Genomic DNA, 27054 nt, shown 5'->3' with positions numbered 1-27054 from the left:
CCCCCCTCCCCTCTCCCCACTGGTAACCACTAGTTTGTTCTCTACATCGGTGAATCTGCTTCTTTATTGTTTCGTTCACTATTTTTTTAGATTCCACATATAAGTGATATCATACAGTATGTGTCTTTCTCTTTCTGATTTATTTCACTTAGCAAAATGCCCTCCACATCCATCCGTGTTACTGCAAATGGCAAAATTTCATTCTTTTTTAAATGGCTGAGTAGTATTCCGTTCCATATCTGTATCTATATCTATATTTCTATATCTATATCTCTCTCTGTATATCTATATCTCACATCTTCTTTATCCATTCATCTGTGGATTGACATTTAGGTTGCTTCCATACCTTGGCAATTGTAAATAATGCTGCTATGAACGCTGGGGTGCATGTATCTTTTCAAATCAGTGTTTTTGTATTTTTTGGGTATATAACCAAGAGCGGAATTGCTGGATCATATGGTAGCTCTAATTTTAGTTTTCTGAGAAACCTCCATACTGTTTTCCATGGTGGCTGCACCAATTTACCTTTCCACCAACAGTGTATGAGGGTTCAAAAGGAGATTTTTTTTTTTTGTAAATAAATGTATTTATTTATTTTTGGCTGCACTGGATCTTCCTTGCTATGCGCGGGCTTTCTCTAGTAGGCGGCAAGCAGGGGCTACTCTTCGTCGCGGTGCGCGGGCTTCTCATTGTGTTGGCTTCTCACTGCAGTGGCTTCTCTTGCTGTGGAGCACGGGTTCTAGGCCTGCAGGCTCAGTAGTTGTGGGTCGCAGGCTCAGTAGTTGTGGCTCGCGGGCTCTAGAGTGCAGGCTCAGTAGTTGTGGCGCACAGGCTTAGTTGCTCCGTGGCACATGGGATCTTCCTGGACCAGGGCTCGAACCTGTGTCCCCTGCATTGGCAGGCAGATTCTTAACCACTGCGCCACCAGGGACGTCCTCGGGATTTTTAAAAATTTATTTCTTTATTGAGGTAACCTTGGCTTATAACATTATGTAAGTTTCAGGTGTACAACATTGTATTTCTACTTCTGTATACACTACAGCCTGCTCGCCACCAAAAACTTAGTTTCCATCCATCCCTCAGTAGATGATCCCCTTTACCCGTTTCCCCCTCCCTGCCCTCTTCCCCTCTGGTAACCACTACTCCGTTCTCTGTATCTATGTGTTTTCACTCATATGTGGAATGTAAAAAAGCAAACAAACCAAAAAATAAATGAACAAATCAAACCAAACCAAAACAAACAGAAGGAGATTTTGACCTGTGTGGATAGCTTTATCTCAGGTCGTAAGTCTGGAAAACTGGAGTGTACCTAGATTAGGGCAGTGACCAAAACCTTGGTGCACATTTAGTTAAGCCGCACTTAGATGTTTTGTTGCTTTAACCTTGGCAGTCATGCTAGGAGGTTGCGGTGGTTATCTTCAAGTCTGTCTTATGGACTGGGAAACCTAGGCTGCCCTCTCCTTTCCAGAACCTTTTCCTGCCTGTGGGCATAGAGAGGGCGGCGAGTACCAGCAGTGTCAGCCGCTGCCCTCCTGTGCCAGGTACTTGTGGTGGGGCTGCTAGTCTGCAGGTGGCTGGTGCAGGACCTTGGCACCCAGCCTCAAGACCCTTCTTTCCTTTCCCTGCTCAGGGTTGCCCTGTTCCTGGGGCACTGATTGAAATGCTTGCAGGGTGTGGCTCCATCACATCCAGGGATGTATCAGGCACATCATTACCAGTCTGGCAGCTCAGACATCATCAGATAATTGTTTCTGTGTGTATGTGAGTGTGTGTGTGTGTGTGTGTGTGTGTGAGAGAGAGAGAGAGTGTGTGTGTGTGTGTGTGTGCGCGCATACACATGTGTCTCCATCATCTGGTTTCATTTGGCCAATGGCAGGCATTGGGCAAGAGTCTGGACAGCGACAGAGAGAGCAGAGAGAGAGGGGACAGCATAGCTGTGGGGTTGCATCCCTTCATCTCTTGCCATTGCAATTGCTGGCAGCTCCTTTCCGGTAATTCTGGGATTTAGTAATCACTCCCTCCTCTCGTCCCTTTAGACTAGGGGTAATATGGTAGATCCACGGATCCATGTTGTTCCAAACATACAAGAATTTCCAACAACTGTGTATCAGTGTTTAAATTCCAATTCATTAAAGTAAAAAAAAGTTAAAAATTCCGTCTCAACTGGACAAGGGTCCCCAGTATTGCCCACACTGGGGTGCTTCACCATCCCTAGTCAGTCCTCTCTGCCCTGCCCACACACTTCTGTGAATAGCCCCTCTTGAGACCTGCTGGGGCCCCGCTGAGCACCGTGGAGAGTCAGCCAGTGGGGTCGTCAGGGAGGAAGATCTCTGGATGTCGCTTCAACTACCTTTGAAGGTTTGCCTGACAGGCTTCCCTGGCTGAAAGTGAGGGTCTGGTTGCCATGTTAGGGTCTGTCTCCTCTTCAGAAATTTAACCCTGTGAAGGACAGCTAGGAGTTTTCGTACTTGGTAGTATTGATGGGGCTGGAGCCAAACGGGGTTGGCTGTTCCCCCCGGGGCGGTCCCATTCTGTATGTTTATGATTCAGGTTACTGAGCACTTGGCGTGTGTCAGGCAGACACTGTGCTAAGTGCTTTCCACCCATCCATCTTATTTACTTCCTTTCAGTGGTCCTCAGTGGAGACCACCCCCATTTGTCACATGAAGAAACTGAAACTCAGAAAGTGACGAGACTTCCTCAAGTGACGAGACTTCCTTCCACGAAGCCAGGATTGGACCCAGGTCTTTCCATTCGTGGAATCTGAGCCCCTTGTTGCTACACTCAGAGAGACCACATCGTGAGATGATTTAGCTGAAATATCCATCAGAGGAGAATGGATAAACAGTTAAATTTTTTTTTTTTTTTTTTTTTTGCGGTACGTGGGCTTCTCACTGTTGCGGCCTCTCCCGTTGAGGAGCACAGGCTCCGGACGCACAGGCTCAGCGGCCATGGCTCACGGGCCCAGCCGCTCCGCGGCATGTGGGATCTTCCCGGACTGGGGCACGAACCCATGTCCCCTGCATTGGCAGGCGGACTCTCAACCACTGCACCACCAGGGAAGCCCTGCATTATATTTTTAATGGTTGCTTCAGGGCTTGCAATATATATACAACGTTTCACAGTCTACTTTGTGTTCGTGTGTCATTTCTAGTAAAATGTAGATAGATAGTAGGTCCATTATACCACCCATGTCCTTGAAAGCTAAAGGTATTTTATATAATTCCATAACATAAAATATGTTAAAAACCCCAGAAGACAGTATTATAATTTTTGCCATAAATAGTTTTGTGTATTATAAAAAATTGAAGAAAAAGCAAAAAACAAAATAGGTTTTTGCATTTATCCAGTTGTTTGCCATTTCTGATGCCCTTCACTCCCTTCTGCTGGCGGGTCTGTCTTCATTTGTTGCCATTTCTCTTCAATATGTAGGACTTCTTTTTTTTTTTTTATTTTTTTTTTATTTTTTATTTTTTATTTTTTATTTTTATTTTTTTAACATCTTTATTGGGTATAATTGCTTTACAATGGTGTGTTAGTTTCTGCTTTATAACAGAGTGAGTCAGTTATACATATATATATGTTCCCATATCTCTTCCCTCTTTTGGAAGTTTTCTGTAGTGCAAATCTTCTGGCAGTGAGTTCCTTTTATCTGAAAATGTCTTTATTTCATCCTCATTCTCAAAGAGTATTTTTGCTATTTATAGAATTCTGGGTTGGCAGATTTATTTTTTTCTTTCAGCACTTTAAAAATGTTGTTTCACTCTCTTTTGGCCTCCATAGTTGCTAGTGAGAAGACAACCACACATGGAGTTGTTCCCCTGTAGGAAATGTGTTGTTTTCCTTTTGCTGTTTGTTTGTTTTATATGCCTTTCAACAGTTTGGCTATGATGTGCAGAAGCATGGCCTTCTCATGTCTGTCTTGCCTTGAGTTTGTTGTGTACTTGAATTTGTGCATTTATGTCTTTCATCCACTTTGAGAACTTTTAGCCATTATTTATTCAAATATTTTTTTCTGTCTCATTTCCTCGCTCCTCTGCATGTCAACTGTAGGCTGTCATTGAGATCATTTGCTATTGTCTAATGGTTCTCTGACACTCCGTTAATTTTTTTTTCTGTCTTTATTCTTGTTCTATACACATTGGATAACTTCTCTTGACCTGTCTTCAAGTTCACTGAATCTTTTCTTTGTCATCTTTATTTAGCTATTAAATTTATCAAGTGAAATTTTGTTTTCAGATATTGTAGTTTGATGTTGGGATGGAGAGGTTGAAAGAGTAGTTAGAAACATGGGTCTGAAACTCAAAATAGTTGTCTCTCCTGGAGATGGAAATTTAGGTGTCTTGAGTAGTTTGATTATAATAATTGAAGCCTTGGGAAGGATGAGATTTTTTTAGTAAAAATGCTGAGAAGAAGAGAGGGCTTGTGACTGAGTCCTGAAGAACACCAACATTTAATAGTTTGATAAATAATAGAGGAGAGTCTTCAGAAGAGCATCCAGAGAAGGAGCAGAAAAACCAGGAGAATGTGATGTAACACACACCGAGAGAAGAGACAGAACACACGGGAGAGTCAGTAGAGGTGAATGCTGCTGAGAGATCAGGCAAGGAAATGAAAATTATCCTTTGCATTTTACATCTGGAGGCTATTGGTGACTTTAATAAGATGATTAATGGACTCTTGTAGATAAAAGCTAGATTGCAGGGGTTTGGGGATAAGATACATTAGTTAGAGATTAAGGTCACCTATATGTAGTAGAAATCCCAAAGGACACTGACCTCACCAAGACAGGGAAAGATTTAGGGAAAGGCAAGAACGTCCACAGATAAGTATCAGTCTGGGGGATCAAGGATGTCAGAGCATCAAGGATTGTATGATTCCCTTGGCCTTTCCCTCATTGTCACAAGATGGCTGCTGCAGTGGTGGCCATCATGTCTGCATTCCATACAGAAGGAAGGAAGGAGGGAGAAGGGCAAAAAGTCATGTGCACCTGAGCCTGCCTCGCTTTAGAGAGATCTTCCAGAAGCATCAGTCAGCATTTTTTTTTTTGCTGTACGCGGGCCTCTCACTGTCGTGGCCTCTCCCGTTGCGGAGCACAGGCTCCGGACGCGCAGGCTCAGCGGCCATGGCTCACGGGCCCAGCCGCTCCGCGGCACGTGGGATCTTCCCGGACCGGGGCACGAACCCGTGTCCCCCGCATCGGCAGGCGGACTCTCAACCACTGCGCCACCAGGGAAGCCCAATCAGCATTTTTTGATTAATGCCCAATGGCCAAACTGTTCTCATGATCAAATCCATCCATGGTGAGTAGGGAATTGTAGGTGTTTAATTGGGCATAATGCCAGTCTCCTCACCCCAGATCAGGGTTTTCTTGATGAGGAAGAAATGGAGGATGGATATTGGGTGAGCAATTAGCAGTGTCTGCCACCCATGATTTGATGAATACAGGGAGCACAGTGTCTTTTAACATCATTTCCAGCGTTTAGCTGGGCAGAGGGGGAGAAGCCGGAGAGTAAACTGGGGACCTGGGGCATCAGGAGGATTCTTCTCCCTAAAGCTGAGGGAGGCCTGTATGTGTTTAAATGCGGAAGCAAAGCTCAAAGTCCTGGTGGGGCTGATTTCCCAGGGCCAAAAAAAAAATACTCCTCTGTGTACCTTGTAGAACAACTGGGTGCCCACTCACTTTAGAGTGGTCAAGAATTTTATTTAAAAAAATAAGTAATTGTGTGCACAGTACATCTGATCCACGTGATTCTTTAATGCGAAGCTGGTTCATTTTGCTCTTTCACCATTTTTGTAGTTAACTGTCAACGACTTGGGCAGTAAATAATTGTAGAAAAATTCCAAGGGGCAGTGCTAATCAGAGATGCAAACTACGCTCTGTGATCCTTTCATCCTGATCGGTGGAGTATTGCTTGGTGCCCGTTTCATTAGGTTTCCAATAAAAGTGTAGTGTACTATTCATCTCTCTGTTGATTCCATTAAAAATGAAAATACAGTCTCTACCTCCATTATGGTAAGATTGACTACAATTCACTGTCATTTAGATAAATTTCATAAAGCCAGGAAGGAGGAAGATAATGAATTATATAATGGTGAAGCCTATAATCCATAATTTTAAGGTTAGATTTTTAAATTGCATTTCTCTCTATGTAGGTGATCTAAATCCACAAAACTTTTTGCAAGAAATTCACCAGGCACGCCTCCATGTTCTTGGAGTATTTTCTTCACAGTTCTGATCTAACCTTTATCCCAGCACATCACAATTAACTGAATTTGTGTCAGTGTCTGCTTGTTCGTTTCTGCAGCTGGGGACTGCTGATTTGTCAGTCTGTGTCCCTGGTGAGGAGTGGCAGGCTGCCTGTTAGAGTTCATGAAGTCTCCCTTGAGTCGAATTAAATTTGAAATCCAGAATAAGAAAACTTGCCATTTACCTCCAGGGTCCCAAGTAATGATTTTTCTTCACTGATGACAACACAGTTGCACCTGTTACCTCATGACTCCATGGGCAGTCTCCCTCTAAATGGGAAATCAAAAATCTTTCCCAGGACTCGTGCCCTGGTGGGTTTAGCCAAAGGCGCTTTCTGCCTGCCCTCGGGGTTGGGACGTCAGGATCAATGTTCAGAGACATTTTTCCAGAGGGAAGGAGTAGAACTAAAGATACCCATTTTGCATCGGTGAGGATCACAGCTGCGGATACTTTATATGCAGTATTTGAAATTCTGATTGGGTTAAATGGCAGGAGAAAAGTAAAGTGGCACCTTTCCTGTTGCAGAGTTACGGTGATCGTGATTGTGACCTAAGGAAGCAGGGGATGATATAAGGAGGACAGACCGAATGTTGATCAAGACCGGGCCCTCCTCTCCTTCCTCATCTCTCACTACGTTCCAACTGCCTATACCGTCTCTTGGTTCCCAGAAACCGCCACGTCTACTCGCAACTCAGGGCATTTTGTTTGTTCGCTCTGCCTGGGGTGCTGCCCCATGGTGAGCAGGGCTGGCCCCTCATCACCTTTCACTTCTTACCTCGAATATCCCTTTTTATTTTTTATTTTATTTTTTGGCCACACGGCTTGTAGGATCTTAGTTCCCCAACCAGGGATTGAACCCTGGCCCCCTGCAGTGGAAGCGTGGAATCCTAACCACTGGCCCGCTATGGAATTCCCTGAATACAGTATCCCTTTTTAAGATAAGCCTTCCGGATCATTCCTAAATGGTCACCAATGCCAACCATGCTTCTCTCTTCCAGCCTCTTTTCTTCCTGGCACTCATCACTGCCTGAAATAAACCAGGCTACTTATCAATATTCGTTCACTTATTTCTTGTCTGTTTCTCCTACACTGGCATGCTGGCTTCATGCAGGCAGGGACATGCCCCTGGCTTGTCACTGGGACTCAGTAAATGGGGAACAAACACCCTTGCCATCCCAGATATAGCAGTTAACTCGTGGGTGGACGCCTGTTACGGACCGAATTGTGTCCCCGACAAGTCCATGTGTTGAAGTCTTAACAACCCACCCCCAATACTTTAGAATCTGACTATTGAGAGAGAGAGTTAAAATGCGGTCATTAGCACGGACCCTAATCAGATATGACTGGTGTCTTTATGAGTGGAGGAGGTGAGGACACGGACATACATACAAGGAAAAACCATGTGAGGACCCAGCAAGAAGGCAGCCACTGACAAGATGAGAAACCTCAGAATAAATCAACCCAGATGGCATCTTGATCTTGGACTTTCAGGCTCCAGAACTGTGGAAAAATAAACTTCTGTCATTTAAGCCATCCGGTCTGTGGTACTTTATTATGGCACCCCTAGAAAACGAGTTCAGTGCTCTACAATGGAAAACAAATAACTTTTTTTTTTTTTAAATTTTTTAATTTTATTATTTTATTTTTTTTGCAGTACGCGGGCCTCTCACTGCTGTGGCCTCTCCCGTTGCGGAGCACAGGCTCCGGACGCGCAGGCTCAGCGGCCACGGCTCACGGGCCCAGCCGCTCCGCGGCACGTGGGATCTTCCCGGACCGGGGCGCGAACCCGCGTCCCCTGCATCGGCAGGCGGACTCTCGACCACTGCGCCACCAGGGAAGCCCCAAATAACTTTTAATAGAATTAGCTGGTGGTTCAGAAGTTTCTTACCTTCCCTGATCCTCTCCTTCATGACTCCTTTGTTTTCCGTTCTGCTTCATTGTCAGTTTCAGACTTCCGGAAGCACAGATTTTTATTTTGGGGTTGGATTGATTTATTGGGGTCTCTGCTTGACGGATATTTGATCCACAGGGATCTTGCTCTGGACTTTGGGTGTGAAGAACATTGTTAGGGCAAAAGGAAAGATCTTACCAAGACCTTCTTACTCCCCAAAGTCCTCTCCTTGGAGACTCATCCTTCTTAGGTGGGAGATGACATTTCCACTTAATTTCTCCTGGGGCACAGGAAATTCTCCAGTATCCTACAGAATTCTTGTGAGAGATTTTGCAGAGAGGCGAAGCTCTTAGGTCACTCACAAACACGTTTCTTTCCTTGTGTAGACGTAGAAGGTGGCTGGTTTTAACCAGTAAATTAGTCCCTTGAGTCCTAGATGTTTCCTGCCAGGGTTCAACTTGAAACAGGCAGAGGCTGGAAGGAGACCTCCTTTGGGGCTTCTTGGGAATTTCAGCCACGCCTTCTTAATGCCTCTTCCATTTCAGAAGCCCCCTCCCTTCCCCCATGCTTCTCTTTCTTTCTGGTGTGTCTAGGAGTCTTCACTCTTGCTTGGCAATCATGTGTGTTGGTCAGTTAGTCTCCCTCAGGGGTCGCTGGCTAATTGCAATTATGTACTGTTCAAGAAAACGGAGAGCAAAAAGAGACCATTTGTGGCGCGAGAGAGAGATGGGAAAGAGTTGCAATTATGTACTGTTCAAGAAAACGGAGAGCAAAAAGAGACCATTTGTGGCGCGAGAGAGAGATGGGAAAGAGTGGCTATTTCCAACGCTGCCTCTACAGAAAGGAAAAAAAAAAAGCCCTCAGTTTTGGTGGCTTCATGTTACATGTCGAGAGTTAAATTTCATTTTGTGGCAGGACTGGATTGCACAGCTGAAATCCATAAGATCAGATATAACATTTCCATCACTGAGCAGGTTAATAAAGTCCATAATAGGATTTGCTGACCATAAGAACGGCAGACCAAGCAGCAGAAAATTTTATTTATTTGCCATCTGTACGTAAATTTTGCTGTTATGGAAATTGTGTCAGAAATTGGACTGCAACTGGATTGCACACAATGTACTATAATATTTGAGCTAAGGTACACACACAAAGAGCCACCTCTGTGTGTATGCACGTATGAATAAGCCAGCTCATTGTCGCTTTCTCTAAGAAACTTGGTCTCAGACTCTGAATCTAATCTCTGATCGCCGTGGACAAGCTCATTTAAATATGCAACAGGCACTCAAAGACTAGGAGATGGGGGTGAGCTTCCACGGGAGAAGGAGTGCCCATGTCTTGCCTTATTATTTGATCTCAATCCAGTGCCAGTCCTTCCTTTTGTGACACCCCACGTGACTATAAAGAGCCCATTTCATTGCTAGAGGGCAAGTATTTTCGAAGTTAATTATAGCTAGTTAAGGAAGAGAGGAACACCTCTTTGCTTTTATCCTGAAAGAAGCTCAACTGACATGAAGAAATTAAACTGGGACTCAGGAATGTGGATGTCAGCTATGTCACATAATTAGCATCCTGGGGTCGCTGAGCAGGCACTGGCTGCTGTTCAGGAGCGTACATCACATTCTGTCACACCTGGTTAGAAAGTTTGACTGGCCACTGCCTCATGTTCCCATAGTAACGTTGGAATCCAGAGAAAGTGGTTAGACTATTCGGTGAGACCCACACATAAATTCAATCACTTTCTGTGTTCCCGTGAGTTCTTAATTTTGTTGTTTCATTTACTTCAAAAGTTACCAGGTTCTAGAATGACTTTTCCCTTTAAATTCATCTTAGATACCACATAAAATCAGTCTGTACCTTACACTTTGGGAACTACGAGTTCAGGGGAAGAGTTATTTCAGGCTACACCCGAGATGAGTGTAGGTTTTCAAGTACTAAACATAGGTGCTTAGGTAACACTGAGTTATCCAGTGAGAGTTGATTCCTTTTGCCTCCTCTTTCTTTCCTGGTTCAGTCAAGGAGATAGTCTCTGTTTGATGCTCCAAAGTCCCTTGCATCCCCTAACCACTTGCTCATCTCCTTGTTGGTTGGTTTTGGTTTTTCTTTGAACAGTGCGAGTCCACACCCCAGGTTGGGAGCCTTTGGCAGGCAGCAGTGGCTGGCTAGAATTCAGTAACATTGTTTTTATTAGTATTTCAGGGGTTTCTTCTCTTTATGGAAAGTGAAACTGGTTTTTTCAATTTAAGTGTGGATACATCACTTCCTCCCCAGATAAATTTGTGTAAACGCAGTGAGAAGATTTAAAAGAAAATATTAAGTAAGAATTAATACAGATGGTACTTTAGTAAGAGAGCTTGGCATGGTGCGGGGATGCCTGGAGACTGGGGAAGTTGGTTTGACAGCACGTGCCCCCTTGAGTCAGGCTCCCTCAGTTGAGGCTGCACTTGGACTTGTTTCTTTAGAAGTAACTGGGATGGTTGGCTCTGAGGTGGACCTTTACACAGCCCTGTCTTGGCAGCTCTTCACCAGTGGCCAGCTGGCTGGTAGGGGCTATTTTTAAAAAATTAATTAATTTACTTTTGGCTGTGTTGGGTCTTCGTTTCTGTGCGAGGGCTTTCTCTAGTTGTGGCGAGCGGGGGCCACTCTTCAGCGCGGTGTGCGGGCCTCTCACTGTCGCGGCCTCTCCTGTTGAGGAGCACAAGCTCCAGACGCACAGGCTCAGTAGTTGTGGCTCACGGGCCTAGTTGCTCCGCGGCATGTGGGATCTTCGCAGACCAGGGCCCGAACCGGTGTCCCCTGCATTGGCAGGCAGATTCTCAACCACTGTGCCACCAGGGAAGCCCCTGGTAGGAGCTATTTAAACTTTTCCTGTCCCAGTTCTCTCCCCTCTAAAATGGGATGACACCACTTCCTGAAGGCGAGTCTGGAGGGAGTCATCTACAGGGGCAAATCATCCAGGTTGAAGGAGGTGTTCTAAGAGGGTGAATGTATCCCCTGCCCCTTCTGAGGGCTGAGGCTGACCTGGGACTTCCATCACGAGTGGGGAAGCTGAGTGGTCCATGCAGGGATCTTAGGATCACCTGGCACAGGTTCCGGGGAGCTGAGCTGATGCCCACAAGCACACCTGTGCATAAAGTGCAGGCATCAAAGTGATCTGAAAGCAGAACTCTCATAAAATAAATGCCTGTTCTGCTGTGAGGATGGGAGAATAAAACCAAGTGACCAGCTTTTTAAGTCATCAGAAAACCTGTCTCTTGAAGTTTCTTCCAGTGTGCTCTGGGGACCACTGGCAAGAGTATCCCTGAGGGTAGGCTGTTAAAACTCGGATCCTTGGGCCACATCCAGACTCACTGCATGAGAATGGCTACAAGGGGTCAAAGCGCTGCTGCCCATGCAGTCTGCTCCATGAAAGCGCTGCTGCCCATGCAGTCTGCTCCGTGCTCTGTGTGCCTCGGATGGGAAAAGCACCTGCTCAGGTGATTGTCCTTCTAGAGGGTGTGTCTCCTTCAGACTGATGGGAGCTGCCCTTGGGGGTATAGAATAGAGTTCTCAGAGGTGGGCTGACCCAGGAGGGGGCTTATCCTGGAGGTCAAGGGGCAACTGAAGCAGAGGGAGAGCCCCAGAGGAAGCCCAGGTCAGAGGTCAGGAGAACTAGATGGTGGGTTCCACTGTGGGAGAAGGCAGAGGTGACGCAGAGGTTGGGTAGGGAGATCATAGCTGAGGAGGTCTTGAGAATAGAGCAAGGAGTGGGGTCACCTCTCATATGTACCCGTGCCTCAGTTTCCCCTTCTATAAAATGGGGATAATGAAGTTCCTACTTCCCAAGACTGTCATGAAGTGTAAATAGATTAATTATATAAATAGCTTAGAACAGGACCTGAACATAGCTCTAATGATTATTTTTTCCTTGTTATTATAGTTTTTCCCACTTATGTAGGTCCCAGTGTATCTCAGGGGACATCATGAACATCCTTGAAGGATCCTCATTGACCTGGATAGACGCTTTAGGGACGTGGAAGGAATCACTGTCTTTAAAGAGCATCTCTTATGAACATGCCTGCGACTCTCGCTCCTTGCTTTGGGTTCCAATTAACAACCATTCGTTGAGCACCTCCTCAGCTTGTGTTTCAGAAGTTACCAGGAAATCTTGGCTGGGGTGCTCACCCACACAGCTCTTAAAATTTCTGGAGATGAAGTGCACACATCCAAACAGATGAACGACAAAGCTTGATGCTATGCGTGTTTTAGGAGTGTTTTGAAATGTAGGTGTTTAAGGAGCCTGGAGAATAGGAGGTGTCACTTGATCTTGGCTGTTAAGAGGTTGGATAAATGAGGGTATGAGGATAGGAGGGGAAAGGTATTCTTCCTCTGGTACAGATGGCAACACTGAGTATAGAGTGGTGGGTAGCCCAGCTGGGAAGGATGTTGCCGTTTTGATCAGGAGGCTGATGAGATTTATACTGTGATTAACCTGTGGATGTAGGGGTGGATCCCTTCTCTTAGCGCTCTCTGTTCGCGTGTGCTTATGTGTATATAGGTGCGTGCGCGCGTGTGTGCGTATGCACGTGTGTGTGTTCACATGCATAATTCATACAGGGACTGGGTTGGGCAAAGTTGCGGTTCCTCCTACTGGCTGGTCTACAAGTGCTTTGCATCTGCTGTGGAGGGAAATTCTCTCTGGATGTCTGTGGGGAGTGCAGTTACTACAGATCACAGGTACATGTGATGGTGCCAGCTGAACTGGTTGCCTCGGTGGGGTCTGGTGATTCTGATCAGATGGTCTTGGTGGGAGTTCTGCCACTTACCTGCCCTGGATCTGGGCCTATTTCTGGATTTGGATTTCCATCCTTCCCCTTCATTCTATGAGATGCCTGGTCTCTCTCTCTCTCTCTCTCTCTCTCTCTCTCTCTCTCTCTCTCTCTCTTTATTAGAGTATAATTGCTCTACAATCATCTGTTAGTTTCTGCTTTATAACAAAGTGAATCAGCTATACATATACATATATCCCCATATCCCCTCCCTCTTCTGTCTCCCTCCCACCCTCCCTATCCCACCCCTCCAGGTGGTCACAAAGCACCGAGCTGATCTCTCTGTGCTATGCGGCTGCTTCCCACTAGCTAGCTGTTTTACGTGTGGTAGTGTATATATGTCCATGCCACTCTCTCACTTCATCCCAGCTTACCCTTCCCCCTCCCCGTGTCCTCAAGTCCATTCTCTACGTCTGCATCTTTATTCCTGTCCTGCCCCAAGGTTCTTCAGAACCTTATTTATTTATTTTTTTAGATACCATATATATGTGTTTGCATACGATACTTGTTTTTCTCTTTCTGACTTACTTCACTCTGTATGACAGACTCTGGGTCCATCCACCTCACTACAAATAACTCAATTTCGTTTCTTTTTATGGCTGAGTAATAGTCCATTGTATATATGTGCCACATCTTCTATATCCATTCATCTGTCGATGGACACTTAGGTTGCTTCCATGTCCTGGCTATTGTAAAAAGAGCTGCAATGGACATTGTGGCACATGACTCTTTTTGAATTATGGTTTTTTCAGGGTATATGCCCAGTAGTGGGAGGTTCCTTAAAAAACTAAAAATAGAACTACCATATGACCCAGCAATCTCGCTTATAAATCTCTTTCTCATAAGCTGGCCAGATGGGGTTTCTATTGTGTGCAAGCAGAGAACTTCCTTGAGTGTTTGACTTTTTCGGTTATTATCACATGATCTTACAGCAAACATAAATAATTTCCATTGTGCCCCCAATATCGTTAGATTCCTAAAACAGAGACAAAAGTAGGATATGGTTCACCTTTTCTTCAAAGGCAAATGTAGTTTCTCAGTGCAGTTTATCATCTCTTATTTTTCTAGTTGAGATCGTTTGGTTTTATCTTTTTCATTCCAATAGATGGTCCCAGGATATTGAATGATAATTCTTAACAGGACATTTGGTGCAAGAGGATGAAGCCGTGCATTCTTACTGCCTCCCTAATGAAGCACGATATTGGATGGCGGGGAAGAAAGACACCCAGTGGTTGGACATCTGAGTTCTAGTCCTGGCTCTTTAGGACCTTGGTCAGGTCACTTCACTTCTCTGAGCCTCAGTTTCTTAATCATAAAACCATTAGAACAGCGGAGATGTACCCCAAAGGCAGAGGTCCTTGAAATGTTTAAAAGCCCAGGAAAGATAGGTGGTTTGATGGCTGTAATCAGATGCCCAGAAATCCTGCTGAGCCCAGTGTGATGCCACCGCTCCTGAAGTGCGTCTCAGGGTGGGACCAGCCTTCAGATTATCCTAGCTCAGTCTAAATTTGTGAAAGCTGTGGGTGTTTTGCTCTTGAAAAATCTGTTCTCTTTGCCTTCTCTCTGCTTGAAAATCCTTTCTGTTTGTGGCTTCCCATTCTTGGCTGTTCACCAGCGGCAGAGACAGGAGAGATGTAGACAGGTGAAGGCAAGGTGCTGTTGTGTTCCCCAGCGGAGTGCTTTGACAGCTGAAGACAAACTCGGTTCCTTCTCAGCAGCTCGATTCCTTCTCCAGATAGGTTTCCTTCTTTCTTCTGGGCTGTCGAGCAAACCTAACCTCGAGTGGGATTCTCAGATTCCTCTGCCCTCAGCTGACTTGAGTCACACAGGGCTTTCTTGTGGTAGAAAATTGCCTCTTTGATTTGCAGCTTGAAGAACCCTGGGTGCAGCTGCAGGTTGGCTGCAGGGTGTGAGGCTGCCTGTGAGAGCTGGTCCAGGTCGTCCCTGGAACTGGTGTTTCCCAGAGTTCCAGTTTTCGCATTCCTACCCACCGCCCCAAACTCTTTTTCCTTTACTATTTTCATTTCAATTGATACCCATTTTTTGGGGGGGGGGGCAATACGTTTATCTCAAAATAAAATCTTACATTACTCCCTTAAGGCAGGAGATTAATCTCTTGATTTTCTGGCTTTTTTTTTTTTTCTAGTACACATTAAAATAAATGTGTAGCTATGGTAGGAATGAGTTTATCACCTAAACCTATTTACCTTGGGAATCCTGACCAGAGAGACTGGGCAGTTGGCATTGTCTTTTTCCCATGAGATTTCACTTTCTTCTGCCTGTATGTAACACCAGTACTGCTGTTCAATTAATATTTTTCTTTAAATCAGCTCATATTTTTCTTGAATTTACCTATAACAGGAACTTTATATCTCTTCTATAAATAGAAAACCAGTATCATTTGCTGTAAATAGAAGGCAACTGTAATAATAATTATGCACAAAAGCCAGTGTTGTAACATTCAAACGAGAAGGTGGCAGGCTCTAAAATGCCTTGATTTGGGGGCTCATTAGTTTTCTCTGTTTAAAAGGGAGATTTGCAAGTGTTAGAGGAGGTTAAAGACATTAAGACACTCAGCTGGCACTTTCCACCTTTCTTAATCAAAAGGGTTGATAAAAATTAGAAACTCTCTTTTTTTCCAACTCAATATTATTTAATATTATGTCCTTGTCATGCCACCTAAGATAGTCTCATGTGCCCTTGGGTGTTTGTCCCACGTCTTGAAAACACAGTTAAAAAAAAAAAACAACACATTTAATTTCAGGCATTTAAAAAATTGAATGAGTTGCAAGTAATTTTAAAATTTGGCGAGATGAAAGCTTGGTTTTTATCTCTGTTCCTTCCTGACTACATCCGATGGGATGAAAAAACTGTATGTGGCCTCTTGAGAGTTGGATGTCCAGGGGTGGAGGGGCCCTGGCCCCTAGCTCTTTGCTTCCCATCTCTGGGCTGTCGAGGGGAACCCCCTTAGCCCCTTGTTTCCCATCCTGCCGAGGGGCTTGGCAGCTGGAGGCTGCCTGATGGACCCTATTGTTGGTGTTGGTTGATGCCGTTGCACTTTTTGTCCAGAAGGAGCCTTTTTAGTAACAGGGAATCAGAATGTTCTAGGTCACATGACAACAGATGCCGATAAAATTTGTGTTCCACACAGACCTGATGTAACTCTCAGGCTACAGTTTCCCAGGGGAAAACACCATTATTGTTGTGACTTTCCTGTAATTTAGAGTAGGTTTGGCAACTAAAAGAAATACGAGGGATTTATTTGAACAAGTTTCCAAGGAATGCCAGGGTCTTAATAGTATGTTTTTCATTTAACCCATGGGAGGCAGATCAGTGTCATATACTGTTTGTCTTGTGGGAGATTCATTCATTTATTAACTCAACAAATATTTGAGTGCTTTCCGTTTGCCAGGTACTGTTATTGTGCTGACTCTGTATGGGGAAGAATGTAGTCCTCTGATCTTGTGGAGCTTATATCCTCATAGGTGAGGCCCTTGGTGTTCTGGTGTTTATGGTGGTCCTATTTTCTGCACCAAACAAGAACTGGAGTGCTTGCTGGTTTTGAATGGAGCCAAGTCCAGATGGACCCAGAGTGGGAGGGAGGGGAGGGCAGCTCCCTGGTGAGGAGAGAGAATATCTGGCCAAGAATGGTCTGGATACGGGTCAGCATTGGGACTCTTGATGTCTTCTGAATCGGGGAGCGGTGTATTAAAAGTGATTTTGTATGACAGTCTCTAGGTCCATCCACATCTTTGTGGAATCTAGAAAAATGGTACAGATGAACCGGTTTGAAAGACAGAAACAGAGACATAGATGTAGAGAACAAACATATGGACACCAAGGGGGGAAAAGTTGGGTGGGATGAATTGGGAGATTGGGACTGACATGTATACACTAATATATATAAGACAGGTAACTAATGAGAACCTGCTGTGTAGCACAGGGAACTCCACTTCACTTTGCTGTACAGTAGAAACTAACACAACATTGTAAAACAACTATACCCCAGTAAAAAAGAAAAAAAATGTGATCTGTAGCATTGCCGCCTAATGGAAAAATGCCCATCACAGAAGAGCAAATTAGTACAGTCTGCTTGCTTTTGCATGTTTGTTCTTAACAGTTTGTTGCCTTTTGTTCTCTACTTAATGATTTGTTTGTTGCTGTTTAAAACGCCTGTGGACACAAGACAGGGTACATCAATGAGTGAAAAGGCTGAATGCAGTGAGATGGGCATAACGACGGAGCACCGGCAGAGCTCAGAGGGCACAGCCAGTGCCAGGCTCTGGGGTGCGAATAATCGTGGCTTTTAGGAGGGAGAGAAAGGGGGAGGGTGTTCCGAGACCCAATCCTATCTGATTAAGTTTTTGCTTCTGCAGAGATAAGAACAGTTCACCAGATGAAGGCACCTCGGAGATGCAGTTTTGGTGTCGCCACAAGCAGTGTCATGATCCAGCTGGTATCACACTGGGAACTGTTGCCCGAGTTTGAAATAAATCTCCAGCTCTCTAAGACGTGGGGCTTCTTGTCTTATATGCCTCTGGATGTTTAGTTTTTAAAAAGTTAAAGTGTAGTTGATTATCATGTTGTGTTAGTTTCAGGTGTACAGCAGAGCAATTCAATTATATATATATTCTTTTTCAGATTCCTTTCCATTATGGGTTATTACAAGATATTGAATATAGTTCCCTGTGCTATACAGTAGGTCCTTGTTGTTCATCTATTTTATATATAGTCGTGTGTAGCTGTTAATGCCAAACTGCTAATTTATCCTTCCCCCCTTTCCCCTTTGGTAACCCTAAGCTTATTTTCTATGTCTGTGAGTCTGTTTCTGTTTTGTAAATAAGTTCATTTGTATCATTCCACACATAACTGATATCTTATGATATTTGTCTTTGTCTGACTGACTTCACTTAGTATGATCATCTCTAGGTCCATCCATGTAGCTGCAAATGGCATTATTTCATTCTTTTTTTATGGCTGAGTAATATTCCATTGAATATATGTACCACATCATCTTTATCCATTCTTCTGTTGATGGACACTTAGGTTGCCCCCCGTCTTGGCTATTGTGAATAGTGCTGCAGTGAACATTGGGGTGCATGTATCTTTTTGAATTATAGTTTTCTCTGGCTACATGCTCAGGAGTGAGATTGCTGGGTCATATGGTAGTTCTATTTTTAGTTTTTTAAGGAGCCTCCACACTGTTCTCCATAGTGGCTGTATCAATTTACATTCCCACCAACAGTGTAGGAGGGTTCCCTTTTCTCCACACCGTGAATGTGTAACGTTTATAATCTGTCTCTGAAGGCTGTTTCTGAAGAGATGACACACAGTTAAAGAGTCTGCTGGACAGGGGGGGACTGTGCCTAAGACAGTTCTGAACACCCTGAGCTGCATTATCCAAGGCTTTGAATATCCCAGACAGAAATCTGGTCTCTTTACAGTACTTGCTTTTTGCCCCCCTCAGGGTGTGTTCATGACCCATTGCATAGGAAGTCTCGCTTTTGAAAGGAAGATTAAGAAATATGGTTGCTTCTCACTTTGCAATTCTCTGTAACTTTGGAGCTTATTTCACAGACACAGCTAGAAATACAGGAGCCTAGAACACAGGTACCCAGCGGGGTTCTCTGGGTGTTCATTCATCAGAGAACAGATGGATCTCTGGTCTGTGTGCAGAGGACACAATTGTGCCTGGCAGGACGCCAAGCAAGGCAGTGTCACCTGCAGCTTGGTCTCCCTGGTCTTTGACGCTCCCACAGTTACCGCAGTTGATAACTGATGTGTCACCCAGCTTTTTTGCATCTGTAGGATCTGAACTAATGGCTCATTTTTTGGTCACAGCAGCATTGAAACAGGGATTTGACTGAAGGATCGTGTGTGTGTTTGTGCATGTGTGTGTGTGTGTGTGTATGTGCTTGACCGTGTGTCAGCGTGGTCTTGGGAGATGGCGCTCCTGGGCTGAGTAAATGGAGGAACACTGTCCTGGGGTGGAGAGAGCAGAAACTGCTCTGGGAACACCTCCCAGAGAGCAGCCTCGGGGCTGCAGAGCCGCTGCATTTCAGTGGCTACGAAGTGGAGTTACGTACGGGGCACAACCAAGTGGGTGGAAGGGCTTGTTACCAGAGGGCTCCTTCGACGTGTTGAAGGCAGAGGTTTCTCACGGGCATCCCCTTAGGTTGGGACGTGTGAGTTAGTTACCTGTTCACTGTAGTATCCACCTGTCCAGTTACTCACCTTTATACCTGCCTGGTCCCTGGAGGCACTTGAGTTTACAATCATGGGTCAGAGGAGCTGGGACCTGGGTAGCCTTCTAGAAGCCTCCTAGCCCCAAGGCTGGCAGAAAAGTAGTAAAGACATCCCTCACGCCCACCCCTGACCTGAGGGGCCACGGGAGCCGCTGTGACGGACATCTCAGGGACGGTCGGTGAAGAATGGAAGTTCTCATAGCCTCTTCTGTCCCCTCCCATCCTTGTCCATCCACAGAATCCCACGCCTCCTTCATCCCTGGCAAGACTACCTTCAGTTTTTTTGTGTTTTTTTGCGGTACGCGGGCCTCTCACTGCCGTGACCTCTCCCGTTGCGGAGCACAGGCTCCGGACGCGCAGGCTCAGCGGCCACGGCTCACGGGCCCAGCCGCTCCGCGGCACGCGGGATCCTCCCGGACCGGGGCACGAACCCGTGTCCCCTGCATCGGCAGGCGGACTCTCAACCACTGCGCCACCAGGGAAGTCCCCTTCAGTTTTTATTTTTAAACCAGCCTGGCCAAATGGGGCTGAGATTCAAAATTAATTTGAATTTTAGGAAGTAAAGAAAATAATGAGTTTGTGGACTGAGGGTCATACCTATTACATGTCTTGCCCCCCCATCCACGGGCCGGTAGGAGGTGGAACAAAGTGGAGTAAGTTGTCCACCTTTCCCCGAGGCTAGCTGTTATTTCATGAGGACAGGTTAGGTTGATGGTGGTTAGAAGGTGCACAGAGGGGGCGAATGCATACTTGTTTGCCATATGCCAGGTCAGGCATTGTACTGTGGGGTGTAAATACATTCACACATTTAATACTGAAGGCTACCATCCAAGTGGGCACTTTATCCCCATTTTATAGATAGGAAACAGGCCCAAAGAGGTTAAAATAAGTAGTGTTAACTTACAGAGATACAAAGTAGCAAAACTTGGCTTTGAACCAAGGCATCAGGGTCTGGAGGTGTGCTCTTAACTCCTCTGTTGCAGTGCTTTTTCAGGCATTTTCCATCTGGATAAAAGGGACCCTGTGACAAAGCGAGAGAGAGGCATGGACGTATATACACGACCAAACGTAAGGTAGATAGCTAGTGGGAAGCAGCCGCATAGCACAGGGAGATCAGCTCTCAGCTCCGTGCTTTGTGACCTCCTGGAGGGCTGGGATAGGGAGGGTGGGAGGGAGGGAGACGCAAGAGGGAAGAGATATGGGAACATATGTATATGTATAACTGATTCACTTTGTTATAAAGCAGAAACTAACACACCATTGTAAAGCAGTTATACCCCAATAAAGATGTTAAAAAAAAAAAAAAAGAAAAAAAGGGACCCTGGAAGATGTTTGGAGCACTTCACCTGACAAACAGCCCAGAGGATGAAAAGCCCTCAGGGGCGGGGCTGGCTGCCGTCCTCCTGGGAGGAGCCGTGAGCTGGGACCCGTGACCACAGGGATGCAGCCCTGGTTCTGTGTCTGCCCACTTGTGTGATTGTGGGCGTGTGACTCATTTCTCTGTGGCAGTTTCACAGGTTTTCACGAGGAACAAATGAGAAAGTCCTTGGCAAGCATTCGGGTGGTGAGGCGCTGTTTCTGTGGCTACTATAAGCCACACACGAGGATGGGGTCAGACTTCGTCCCGGGGCCTCGAAATCCACGCCAGCTTCCCTGCCAGGCTCAGCCTGCCTCTGTGTCCGAATTTGCCACCGAGGCTCCAATACCAAATTTGACTAGAGAGCCTTCATAATTAGCAACCATCTCAGCATCAGAGAGATGCGGGTGTAGGCCTCTTCTGAGCGCATCTGCCTTAGGTTGAGAAGCAAAAGTGGCTTGGCCTGGACATCACTGCTCTGTTTCCTCCTGTGTTGGATGAAACCCGGTCATTCCAGTTATGGGGACCCACTGCATTTCATTGTGTGATTGATTAATTCAACAAGTGTGCACTGAGTACCACGTGTGTGCAAAGCAGCGTATGAAGTGGAGGATGTGATCAAACAAGCCCGATGTGTTCTCTGCTGGTGTGAGTCTTCCAGTCTCGGGCACCATAATGTATATAGAAACTTACACAGATAATTATTTAATGTTAGCTGTGCTAAGTGCTGGGCACCATAATGTGTATAGAAACTTACACAGATAATTATTTAATGTTAGCTGTGGTAAGTGCTGGGAAGGGAAAATCGAGGTGCCATAAAAGAAAAAAACTAACTCAGTCCTGTGTACCTGGGAAGGCTTCCCTGAGGAGGTGTTGATTAAGAATTGAAGGGTGGAAAGGAATGATCTGGATAGTTGGAGGTGGAGGGTGGTGTGAGGGAAAAGTTTCAGGGATAAGGAAGAGTATTTGCAAAGGCCTGAAGCATTCAACGTTCAGGTGGGAAAGAGCTGGTACCCCAAAGAGAATTTCGTGGAGGGGCTTTGACTAAGTGGGGGCAGGGTCAAGGTGGTAACTGGCCCAAGGGTAGGGAGGAATTGCAGGAACCCAGGGAGAGCGGAGACTGGGCGACAGGCCTGGTCCACAGGAGCTGTGCTCACAGGGAGGGGAACCCAGCCACCGTCACCAGCAGGGAGGAGCCAGGGGTATTAATACCCCGACTTCTCTTCTCTCACCATCTGATCTCTTGATTGAACCCAACTGGAAGCCAGAGGGAGGGCAAGGGGGCCTCCACTGATGCTGTGCACAGCCGTCAGCCTCTAGCGGTACTGGACAGGAAGAGGAGGATAGAAAAAGGGTCTGCAGGAGAAACAGAGACTAACCAGTATAGCCAGGTGCAGGGCAAGTCTGGGGCTTCCGTGGAACTGAGAAGGACCAGTAGGAAATCACAGGGCCACGATCCTAAAGAGAGAATTAAAATTGCACCTGCTAAGTGCTTAAAATTCAATCCTCATATGACATCTCATATGAGATGGCTTCTGTGCTTCCATTTTACAGATGAAGAAACTGGGGCTCAGAGAGGTTGAGTAGATCGCAGAGTGGATAAATGCCAGAGCCAGGATTTGAATCCAGGCAGTCTGGTTCCAGAGTCTGTGCTTTCAGCCACTACGCTATTAGCCACTGACTCTACTGGGCAATTTTGTGATCTCTTAATCATGGTCCAGACCATGCAGGGTCTTGTGGGATATCAGACTTTTTCTAACAAAGGTGGTAACCAGTGAAGAGTTTCAAGCTTGGAATTTTGATGGCTCAGGATTTGGAGCAGCTCACCTTGATTGCTCTGTGGCTTGTAGCAGTGGTTGCAGGGTGCTTACAGCAGTGACACACACAGGGACGATGGGCTGGATATGGGAGGCAGTTACAGAAAGGAGGCTGTCAAGGTTGACGCCCATGTTTCTGGTTTCAGCGATTTGGTGGATGGTGGTTGCCCTGGACTGAATGGTGGTTGCTCTGGACTGAATGTTTGTGTCGCCCTGCCTCCCCACCCTGCATTGATCTGTGAAAATCCCAAGCCCCAGTGCGATGGTATTTGGAGATGGGACCTTTGGGAGATACTTAGTTCATGAGGGTGGGTCTCTCATGATGAGATTAGTGCCCTTATAAGAAGAGACACGAGAGAGCTTTCTTTCCCCCTCTGCTCCCTGCCACGTGAGGACACAGCTGGAAGGCAGCTGTCTGCAAACCAGGAAGAGGGCTCTCAGGAACTGAATCTCCAGCACCTTGATCTTGGGCTTCCTGGACTCCAGAACTGCAAGAAACAAATTCAGTCGTTTAAGCCACCCAGTCTGTAGTATCTTGTTATAGCATCCTGAACTAAGAGAGTGGTCTTTTCTCAAAGAGGACAAGAGAAGTAAGGTGGTTTTTGTTTTTATTTTTGGCTGAGTTGACCGTGAGTTCAGTTTTGGATGTGTTGAGTTTGATTTTCCTTTGAGACTTCTAAGAGGTGATTTCAAGTGTTCATTTAGCTATGCATTTGGGACTTAGAAAGTTCTGTGTTGTAAAAATAACTTTGTGGATCATCATACTCTAGAAGGTAGGTGAAGTTGGGAAAATGGATTTGTGTGTGTGTGTGTGTGTGTGTGTGTGTGAGGGAGAGGGAGAGAGAGAATTTATTTCTCAGGAGCTGTAAATACCAAGTTACTGAAAATTGCTGACAAGTTTTCATGGAGAGGAAATATCCAATGTAGCAGGGTGATCCCTTGCTTGTGTCCAAGTTGGAGAGGAAAAAAATTCATAGTGGCTCACAGAATGCTTTAAATTACTATGAGGAAACGATTCTTTACTAGGCATTCGAAAATTTATATCACTAAACATTCTTAAAAAAAATAGGTTTGACAGAAAATGAGTTTAATTCCATAAAAGGTCAGGTTATTTTTGAGTTATGAATTGAATTTTTATACCTTAGCTTTGTTTATTAATATTTGGGGTGGATATCACAAAGGGAGAGGATCTCTGATGGTTTCTGTAGATTCTCTTTATTTAATATTTGCTCTCTGTGCTCACAAGGACTTGGAAATATTGAACATCCTTTCACCATCTGTCCTCCTGTCCTTGCATCACAGGTGGTAACTTTATATGTGTATCTCTGTGAACTTTGGGAGGATTTTATTTGGTACTCTGAGTGGTAGAAATGTCAGAACCTGGCTGTTTTTGTCAGTGCACTTTCAAATGCAAATAGAAGAAACCCAACTCAAAGTGGCTTGAAGGGAATTTACTGGCTCATGTAACTGAAAGACAACCTCAAGTCTGGCTGGATCCAAGTGCTTATACAGTGTAACCGGGAAGCCATCTCTTTCCACCTCTTACCTTTGCTTTCCCCTACTGGTTTCATTCTCAGGCAGGTGGTGGGCTCTTGCAACACTTACTTATTATTTTTTGTTGCGGTACGCGGGCCTCCCACTGTGGAGCACAGGCTCCGGACACGCAGGCTCAGTGGCCATGGCTCATGGGCCCAGCTGCTCCGCGGCGTGTGGGATCCTCCCGGACCCGGGCACGAACCCGTGTCCCCTGCCCCCTGCATCGGCAGGCGGACTCTCAACCACTGCGCCACCAGGGAAGCCCTGCAACACTTATTGCTTAGTGAAAGGAGAGCTGGGCTCAACTCTCCCTGAAAAATTCTGGGTGACATGTCTATTTCTGGGCCGATCAATTCAGGGGATGGGATATGCTGATTGGTTTGGTTGAGTCACATGCTTCCTCCTTGAACCATTCACTGTCCAGAAGGACGCAATGCTTTGAATGGCTACACATACCAACTCCTGAAGCCAAGGGTGGGGTCAGCCTAGCCTGACATACCTGGACTGAGCATAAGTCGCTCCCAAGGGAAGTCTAGGTAGGAGCTGCATCAGGAGAGGAGGATGGATGCTGGGTAGACTCTACTTGTCCACCTGGTCTTCTGTGGATCAGATGACCAGGGTTGGGAACTTGTTGGATAACTCTCGTGACAGCTTTTCTGCACTTCTCAGTCTGTCTCTGGAGCATTTTAACACCAAGGGATGGTTCTTTGAAATGTCAGCATTTAGAGCTGGGATGGGGTCACCACATGGGCATTCATGTCACCACCACAAGCATAGTGAACCCTGCATAGTTGCTATATGCCAGTCTCCATTCTAAGCTTTTTGTATATACCGTCTCCATTTAATCCTTGCAGTGACACTGTGCAGTAGTACTATTATTAATAGTCCCATTTTACAGATTAGGAAACGGAGGCACAAAGAGGCTAAATGACTTTTCCAAGGTCACGCAGCAGGAGTCCAGGTTTTAAGTCAGAAATGTGGTCTTAACTTCACTATTCTGTCTGTTTTGTAGGACTGCCTATTTCTCCTGCACATAGTAGGTGGTTAATGCCTACATGTGGTAGATATGCAGTGTGTAGACCTTAAATTAAATCAAATACTTCTCAGTCATATTTGAATTCCAAAGCCCTGAGGCTGACTGTATCTGCTTTCCAAAATCCCTTTCATTTCAAAAGCATTTCTGGTTCTTAATGGCTGTACATTTACTAATCCTAGGTTCCCATAAAACAATATTACCTTGCTAGCTGGATCATGAGAGGCCATTAATCGGGCCCTGAGAAATTATCAACCTCCCTGCTCCTGCCACGTGGGTCGCTCATGGGTGTGTGTGTGTGTGTGTGTGTGTGTGTGTGTGTTTCTCTGTTTTGTGTGTGCATATTGAACAGCTCTGCTATCAGAGAGGCGCACATTGTCTTTAACTTCGCTCTGTGGGACATGATGATCAGAGAGAGTGGTTGGGAATCAGAGGGTAAAGCTTTCTGTGTTTTGTTGTGTCAGACGTTTAAATGTGATCTGAAGGTGGACTGGTTTTCATGGTGGGAGCCAACACTTGGGGCTTTGCAAAGAAGTAAAGTGGATGAACAGACTATATTCCTGATGGTACCACCATAATGGTCTTGAAATTGTGGCACATGTTGGCTTCATGGCTGTGACACAGCACGTCCAGAATCTGTAGGGGAGCTGCTTCCCCTCCTCTCCAGTGACACTGAAAAATAAGCATATGCTTCACATGGGGACAGGGGCAGAGCAGTTAGGGAGTGTCTGCAGCTCAGCCTGGGGTCCAGTTTGCCAGGGAAAGCTATCCCAGGCATTTGTGTTGGGGGCAGGTGGTGAAGGGGATATTATCTCTACAGAGGCTGAAACAATCAGATGTCTACGGTGTTTCTTAGTGGGGGCACTGTTGGCATCTGGAGTGGGGCAGGACTGTTCCATTCACAGCAGGGAAATCAGCATATCTGGCCCTAATCCTTTACTTATTCATTTTTTTAAAGATGTTTGTGATGTGGACCATTTTTAAAGTCTTTATTGAATTTGTTACAATATTGCTTCTGTTTTATGGCCCCGAGGCATGTGGAACCTTAGCTCTGCGACCAGGGCTCGAACCTGCACCCCCTGCATTGGAAGGCAAAGTCTTAGCCACTGGACCGCTAGGGAAGTCCCCCTAATCCTTTAAATGCCAGCAGAGTCTCATCTGAGTCTTGACTGGGGAGGAATTGGCTTCCATACGAACTGGCGTTGGTGGCAGAGTGTACTTCCTTTGCTATTGTAGGACTGAGGGCCTTGGGTTTTTACTGGCTGTTGGCCCTCAGCTGCTAGAGGCTGCCCAGGCTCCTTGTCACATGGGTGCCCCAACACGGCTGCTTACTTTTTCAAAGACACCCGGGAGAGAGATTCTCTGGAGCTGGTCTGCTTGCAAGATGGAGTCTTATAAAGTGTAATGGAATCATGGAATGACATTTCATCTCTTTTATCATACCATTCCAGCTAGAAGCAAGTCACAGGTCCTCCCCACACTCAAGGGGAAAGGATTCGACAAAGGTATGGTCACCCGGAGTCGGGGGGTCATCGTGGAACCACCCCAGAGTTTGTCTGCCACACACGGTATGGCCCAGAAACAATTAAGTGGCCAAGTAAGACACGCTCTAGGCTGGATCCAGTCATATTTTTTTTTTTTGCTGGTTTTGGATGTCTGGGGCCAAGGCAGGGTTTTGGATGTGCTTATCTTAATGCCTTAGGAAGTGTGAAGAAGGGAGTGATTTGTCAAATTTCCGATTTGTCGAAAGCTATACGTATAGTTTGCTTAATTTTTAACTTTCTTGGGTGAAAGATTAAATTAAAAAGTGAGACAAGAGAGGGGAGATAGCCCCATGGGAATCAGCATGTGTTACCTTGGGAACGTTCTCACTTGCATAAAGGTCCCACTTTGCATGTCCCTGTTATCGGGGCTGAAATCCACGCCCTCCAACAGTCTGCTCTGTTGGATGTGATTTTCCAGCACTGGTTGTCTGTCTGTCCTTCAAGCTGGCTCCTGTTCTCTTTCTGACTGAGACCAAAAATATCTGTCCTCAACATCCAGGTTCAGCCACCTGGACCAGAGGGAGCCCTACCTGCTCTGTGGTCATGAGCATGGTAGCCTCCTCGCCTTGACTC

General features: G+C 45.7%; 1 protein-coding gene across 1 annotated transcript in view; it reads left to right on the top strand.

Moving 5' to 3' along the window:
* The window catches only part of LOC103073554 (transmembrane protein 132B), a gene marked incomplete at its 3' end in the record, with an annotated part of 148428 nt that overhangs the window by 13829 nt on the left and 107545 nt on the right, over positions 1-27054 (top strand). The gene's annotated exons all lie outside the window — the stretch shown is intronic.

The sequence above is a fragment of the Lipotes vexillifer genome, unplaced genomic scaffold (genome assembly GCF_000442215.2).
Source record: "Lipotes vexillifer unplaced genomic scaffold, Lipotes_vexillifer_v1.1 scaffold21, whole genome shotgun sequence".
In the NCBI taxonomy this organism is placed as follows: Eukaryota; Metazoa; Chordata; class Mammalia; order Artiodactyla; family Lipotidae; genus Lipotes; species Lipotes vexillifer.
Note: the sequence above shows the minus strand (reverse complement) of the source record. Positions and strands in the feature narration are given on the sequence as shown.